Source organism: Cyprinodon variegatus, unplaced genomic scaffold, assembly GCF_000732505.1.
Source record: "Cyprinodon variegatus isolate N-32 unplaced genomic scaffold, C_variegatus-1.0 Scaffold377, whole genome shotgun sequence".
NCBI lineage: Eukaryota > Metazoa > Chordata > Actinopteri > Cyprinodontiformes > Cyprinodontidae > Cyprinodon > Cyprinodon variegatus.
In genome coordinates, this window is record NW_015150830.1 from 592,186 (window position 1) to 599,713 (window position 7,528).

Below are 7,528 nucleotides of genomic sequence, written 5' to 3' on the forward strand. Positions count from 1 at the left end.
TCCCTGCCTCTGCTTTTCTGCCCGCTTCGATCTCTCCACCCTCTTCCTCATGCCTATCGGCTGAATCTGTCACTACCATTTCTTTGATCTGCATTAATGCCCCTTCCTTCCCTCCATCCCTCCTGTCTAGTTGGCATCACTCCATCTCTCCATCCTTGATTCCTTATTTTTATCTCTGAATGGAGGGTAGAAAGCACTTCCTACAATATCTAGCATAACTTCCCTCAAAACCACTTACATTTAGATTGTATAAACTAGATCTATGCTGTGCCAGTTTAATATTACTGTTTGTTTTACATTTAAATTTGGGATTTTTTATTTCTTCAATATCTGTCTGAAAACTGTTTCGCTGCTGATCTAATGCTACGTTTACAACAAATGTTACGTTTACACCTAAGGCGATTGAAGCAGAGGATGCAGCTGGTTTAAATGTCTATGGTGCATCAAGGGGCATCAAAAGGTCCTGCAGCACGTCTAAAGCTGCAGGAGCGGCGCATGTTAACGCGTCTGAGCAGCTGAAGCAGCATCTCATGAGTATGACTTGCTTCATAATCAGCAGATGCTGGAGTTGGAAAAAGTTTTGCTGCTTGCACTGGAAAAACAATCTAGAAATAAGTAAAAAGTTCCTTAAAAGTATATTTACCCTTAATTTGAGCAGGTAAATGAGATAGTTTGCCAATGGAATGAGTATTTTTTCTCTTAAAATAAGATAATTAGATAATATGAACTTTAAATAAGACAATGCAATTGTTTTTTCCTATTTTAAGTGTAAATTGTCTTGTTCCATTGGCAAAATGTCACTTTTACCTCCTCTATCAAGGAACAAATGCACTTAATTTAAGAAATAATTACTCATCTAGATTTTGATTTTTTCCCAGTGAGATTCGCCACAACAGCCCATCATAGAAGCTAAACTGAGATCTATTAGGGTGACAGACACAGCACTGCTGATGTAGAGAACAATGATCACTTCTCTGAAGCAGTTTTTTAACGCTTAAATTAACTTAAAATGTTGAAAACTGTTGGCAAAATATCTTCACTTTCATTATTCTGGTGCCTGTAGTTTTTACCACGTACAAGAAAAACGCTAACATCTTCATCCAGCTGCCATGAAGAGACCACACATATATACCTGGAAATGGGCGTGCAGGTGGCGCAGTGGTTAGCACGCATGACCAATGTTAGGAGGGCTTGGTCCTCGACTCTGCCGACCCGGGTTAGAGTCCGACCTGTGGTCCTTTGCCGCATATTTCTTCCCCCTCTCTCATACCCCCTTTCCTGTCAGCCTACTGTTGGAAAATTTTTTATATATATATATATATATATATATATATTTATATATATATATGTATATAAACCTGAAAGTGCGCCATGCACAGAAACATATCACCAGAACGATTGACAATCAGGAGAACCACTTATTTTGATGAACCACCCAGAAAAAGAACATTCTTCACTATACCTTTAATTTGTATAAGCATCAAAAATGAAACAGTAGGCGCTTTTATGCTGACCAAAGCTCGTTATCCCTTCATTCACACCAGACGCAGAAGCAGTCGCCTTACAAGTCTATGGTTGACATGCACCAAGGCGCATCACAAGGTCCTAGATCACATTCTAGAGCTGCAGGAGCAGCACATCTTGACGCATCTGAAGCAGTTTCTCACAAGTTTCTGAGCATCTGATGCTGAAGTTTACTTGCAAGACATGTTCTTCCTGGATTAGCCTGCGGTGATGACCTTCAATATTATTTTGTCCTTGACTCTTCAGCGATTCCTCACACTGAGCATGCATGTAGCAACAGTGGATTGGAAAAATCAGAGTGAGCGCCCATCCCCCGACTGGGGTTCAAGGAGACAGAAGCAGGCATAGAAATAGAAGAAAACGGTAACCATAAACTACTTCCAAAGGTGTCCATGAAAAACACAGGCAGGCAGACGAGCTCTAAGCCAATTCTGTTACAGTAAAAGAAACCGGCCTTCATTGGAAAATGGCCAAGTTCATATATCTATAAAGAGAGATGTGGATGGCAGCAGCCCAATCTGATATTTCAATCAAAGATGAGGCACAGCCGAACAGGAACAGACCAGATAAAGCTAACAGGATGAGAAAAAGCAGAGAAAACATACAGTAATGAGCGGACAAATGCTGTAGAGTGGAAGAAGGGAGATAGAATGAAGCAGAAATAGAAAAAGTGTTCCTTAAGTGATCCAGCAGCCCAAATATATAGCATCTTTTATTGCTGGACAAGCTAATTAATCCAGGTGTACCTGGCTCGTTACTCAGGTCCTTTTCTTTCTAGCTCTCTTTTGATTTCTACCTGCTCTCTGTTTACTCTTCTAAGCAGATTGATCTCGCTTTTCTTCAACTGTTTTTTTCAAACAGTTGAACAGTTCCTCCTTTCATTCAATCTTCTATCACTCTCCCTATTTTATTCCTCTTCGCTTCCATCAGTCTTTCAGTATTCTAAAACAGAGACTCAATATAATCACATTCCCTTCTAAAATATTCACAAGTTATAACCTGAAAACCTAAATTTTAATAGTTAAAATTGTCATGATTTTATCTAAAGCTCAGACCCACATGCAGTGAAGCCAAACAGAGAGACACAGTAAAAGTTTCAATGGGTTTTACTGAAGAGTATTTTGAGTTCGGTGCAGAGTTCCTCCGAACTCTGCTCGGCTGGGAAACTGGAAGCTGAGGGGAAGACAGGCTGTTAGGTTCAGGCTCAGTGGGGAATTGGAGTTGTTAATCTTGAAGGAGAGGATTTGTTGCCACTCACGTTTCCAGAGAAGAAGAGACACGTAGACTCCAGTCTGTGTGTTGGTCTTCCAGGGTTTGTTTGATTCGGTGGAGGGCGGAACAGGGTTTACCCAGAACTCAGACGGAGTGGAACTCAGTTTTCCTGTGGTACTTGAACGGGTCGTGGTGAAGATGACTTCCTTACTCAGAAAGAGATCTCAGCGTGCTCAAAGGTGGCTGGATCCAAACCAACTGTTTGGAATCCATCGCTCAGTGAAAGACTCAGTTGATTCCAGTTGGGAGAAGGCGGTCCGAAAAGGTCCAGTTTGCAGGAAGGCTTCTTGCCGAAAGGCAAAGAACAAACAAAGTTGAGACTCAGGGAGAAACAAACGCTCAGTAAAACTCAATGTGATCTCAGCTTGGCTAGAGGACAAAAACTCAAAATGCAAAAACTCAGATTAGACTCAGCATTAACAAGGCTTGGCTAGAGTACCCCAAACTGGCAAACACTCTGGCGTCGAAGTAGTGGCAAGCAGCAGCTTAAGAGCAGTCCGGTGATCAGGCAACAGCTTGCAGGTGTGTGAGGAGGCGAACCGGAGCCAGGCGCCTCCTGGTGGTGGAAGGGAGAAACACAAAAGACAAGACAAACAGACGAACACAAAAACTGGGATCCTGACAAAAATAATAGTTTTGATTCACATGCTTATTAGAAATTGGTTATTTTTTGATGAGATTCTGGGATAAGTGTGGAATAATCTCGTACATACTATTATTATTACTATTATTAATCATCTCACGTCATCGGAGACATTTGGTCACCGTAATCCACAACAAAGTTAGAGACTCATTTCAAGTTATCGCACAGTTAGCAACAGTTTTTTTCTTTTTTGGTTGTTTTTCCACAAGGTGTACAATCAGGCTGGTTTGAATTGCTTTCTATAATAGATATTGTGTATTTACTGAGGTTATATTTGTTTGATTCTAACATTTGTTCAGTGATCTAAAACATTTTAAAATGACCACAAAACATGGAGAAGAGATTTGTAAGGGGAAACGACTGCTCATTTCATTTATTTGAACATAAAAAACAAATGTTACCTCCTGGGGATTTCTTGCAGATGGAGACAGAGAGTCATGCTTGTTTTATTAAAATATCTAACCTCTGCGTTCTGCTCAGAAAGTAGCTGCCATCAGCTCTCAGGGCCTGCAGCTGCAATTCCAATCCAGGGCTCAAGCACTCAGATGTAGCCCTCTCAAAACCCAATCATACACGCTTGTAGTGTCAGCAGAATGACTGATACTTATTCCTGGTTCCACCATCATCATGTTTAGACAACCATAATATACTATGCAGGATCTAACGTGTGTGCATGCAGTTTGCTCTCCAACGTCTATGTTGTAGACAGGAAGTAGGTGCATCAGTCAAAAAGGGCACATGAAGGATGGCTGGCTGTCTACTCATGTGTTCTAAAAGGAGAAACTCATGGATTTTGCAATTGATTGCATGTGTCTTCATCCGGCTTATAATTATACAGGGGTGTAGTCAAGCTATGCTACACACCTGATCATTCATTTCTGTTTTATGATCCATTTATGCAAAGCTGAATACAGAAAGAGACACTTTTTCAACTGTGGAATGTCACTTGAAATAGTGGCACCAGTCGATAATAATTGATGAAATGATGTCACACCAATTCACTTTGTTCTTCTCTAGCTCAGGAAGTGCAGTTTCCATTTTCCACATATCAGTAGGAAAAGGAGGATGTAGGTATGAAGTCAGAATTCTTCCAAAACTGCACATAATAAAATACTGATACAAGTAGTTTTATTAAAAAACAATAACATGTAAATGACTCTCCATGTTCATTTTTAATGTTTTATGTGTGCAGTATGTGTTCAATACATGGGATCTCCAATATGTCAAAAGCAACAGTGCATGTTGCCTATCTGCTCTCTTTTTTCAATGTTTCAGGGGGACTCTGAAGTGCCTTATTTTACATTTAATGATTTACAAAGTGGTAAGCTGTATTGCAGCCATAGCTGCCCTGGGGCAGATTGTGACTCCTGCCCAAGAACACAAACCTGAGTAATGGCCCTGTCCTACCTCTCGCGATTTAGACCAGTGTGTGCCTGACATAAAAAAAATCTGGCAAAAACACTAGCATGCGTTGAATATGTTATGGGTACATTTTATTTAGGTTAAGAGCACGCTGAAGCACGCTCAAACACGCTGGAACACATCGACATACAGCAAATACGTAGAGACTGCAACCCAGCGTCTGCCCATACGATGGACCTAAGTTACAGATAAGTTATTTGATTGTTGACATACGTTAAGTTTAAGTTACTCATAAGTTGTGGTGTCTAACTTATCCAAAACCTATGAGTAATTTATGCATAACTTACCAAGAACTCATCTCCATTGTGTATTTACGTGCTCCAGATGACCTCTGAATGTGTTTCTAACTTACAGCTGCTGTTTAATGGTGTATTGGCAGCATTTTGGTATAAAATGGGGTTCACAGGATGAAACCATCAGTCCTCCTCCAGACTTAATACGCAACATAGGGCAAACAAGAAGGTGAGTATTTTGGATCCTCCCTGCGTTCAAGCCCACGGCCACAACCAACAAACTTCATAGCAAACAGGACAACGAATCTGCTCAGACTACAAACCTTCTTTCATTTTATTTTTTTCTTTTGGGGGGGCGGTAAACAGCAGCTACATCAATGCCGCGATGAAAGACATCTTTTTTTGCAGGCCGGGCGCCTCTGGGCGCATCGCTGCCCCCCCTCAGGACACTGGCTTGTGCATCATTTCATGGGTATTACGCTACCGTGCATTAAGCATAAATTAGGCTGTCGTTGGACATAAGTTCTGAACTCCTTAAGAATATTCTATGTATACGCCCAAAATTGAAGAAAATACATAGAAAGTTCAGTGTATGCCAGCGTTTTAGAAGATTCTGGGACGTCGGACATACGCTGTCTAAATCGGCGAGGTGTTACAGGGCCCTAAGACAGAGCTGGGATTCTGACCCCTGAGCCTCTTACATCCTTTACCACTGCCATCCCAGCTTTAATCATCACTAATGCATTCAGGCTCAATTTCTTTAAAACTTGTTTGAACACTGCAAAATATATAGAGTGCAATTTTTAAAGCAAAGAACAAAAACCCCATAAGAAATGAAATAAAACCTTTTGCCCTCTTCTCAAAGGACAACGTTGGGGATACCAGTTCATCAGCTTCCCTGCTCCAGACTGCTTTATTAGTCCTGAAAGATTGAAAGAAAAAGTAGTCTGCAGAACATGATCTGCCTGATGGCTGTAAAGGAAGAGTCAGTTATGGAAGTTCAATAACAACAAAAAAGGGTTTTCCATAGAGTGTTGATGCGTAACTAGGTGGAAGTATTAAAATTCAGTACAGTCAGTGTTTTATTCAGCCAACATGTCCTTCCAACTCACAGTTTGCACTCAGGACAAGATAATGTCAGCCACAGCCCTGTTCTCTGACCTGTTATGTTTTTTTGGAAGCAGAAATAAGCTTTTCAATGCTGCAAAAACAAAATGTCTCAGGGGTTCTTGTTTTATTTCCCTCAAGTAGCATTCAACACCTCCCCATCACATTCGCCCAGACAGCCTCCCATTACCATGCGATTTCAATCTAACATCTCCTTTCATTCATTGTAAAAGGGCACAGAGAAACAGGTAATTATTTTCTCCCTGCTCTCCTCCCTGAGATCAAAGCCCAAACAGGAGTGATTACAGAGAGTCAGCTCGTCTTTGAAGACCCTTCGATTCTTTTCTTTCTCTTTGGTTACTGTATAAACAGGACTCAGAGACGTGACAGCTCCAGCTTCTCCTCAGCATGCAGATACTTGCATGGTGGCAGGTGTTCCACTGTATCTAGAGCCGCTCAGCCCTAACTTACCCCAGGATTTTAGATCTGTTGCTACCCTCTCTAACCCACAAAATGAAAAAAATGACAAATCCCTCTGTACATATGCATCAGCTTTGGCTTTAAAGCTGCTGCACTTTTACGTGATGTGTTTTTAGTTTGGGAGAACCAAACTGCCAAACAAGATATGCGCTGATTGCAATGTTTATAGTGGAAGAGTAAAGTTTAGGAAGAGAATGAAAGAGAAACTTTTCCCAGGGTGTACAATTGTAGGCAATATTGGAACCATGCTTTTGATTTCCTTTTAATTAAATCATGCAAACATCTTAATTTGACCAAAGTTCTGACTTTTTCGAACTGCACATTTACACGAAAATACTGGGTGAGTTAAAATGGGGAACAGAGAATCAATTCCTCTTTGCTGACAACCATCCTTTCCGTGTGCAAACCAGATTCTCATTTGCTTAGATTACTCTATAGGGCGATGCCAAGATTTTAGAACACCTTCCCTTTATTGGACTTACAATTTCACAATAATACTGGACACTAGCTTTGGTTTAACATTGTCATAGACTGACATTGACTTACAAAAAATGTTAAACCAGTTAAAGAATGCCATGACTTTTAATTATTTGAGGTAAAATGATAAACTGTGAGCACAATTTTGGCATTTTGAACTTATGAAATAAGACTAGGGCAACCCAACAAGTAAATTTAATCAATTTCTGTGAATATACGCAACGATTGAAATAAGAAATTAGAATAATTTCCTTTCCCATTGAGTTCCGTCCCAGTGTTCACACAAATAGACGTCTGTGTCTTCAGCAGGCGTAGAGCTAACAGAACTGGCAGCGTTGCGAGGCAAGGGCTCAAACATGTACGGCTGGAA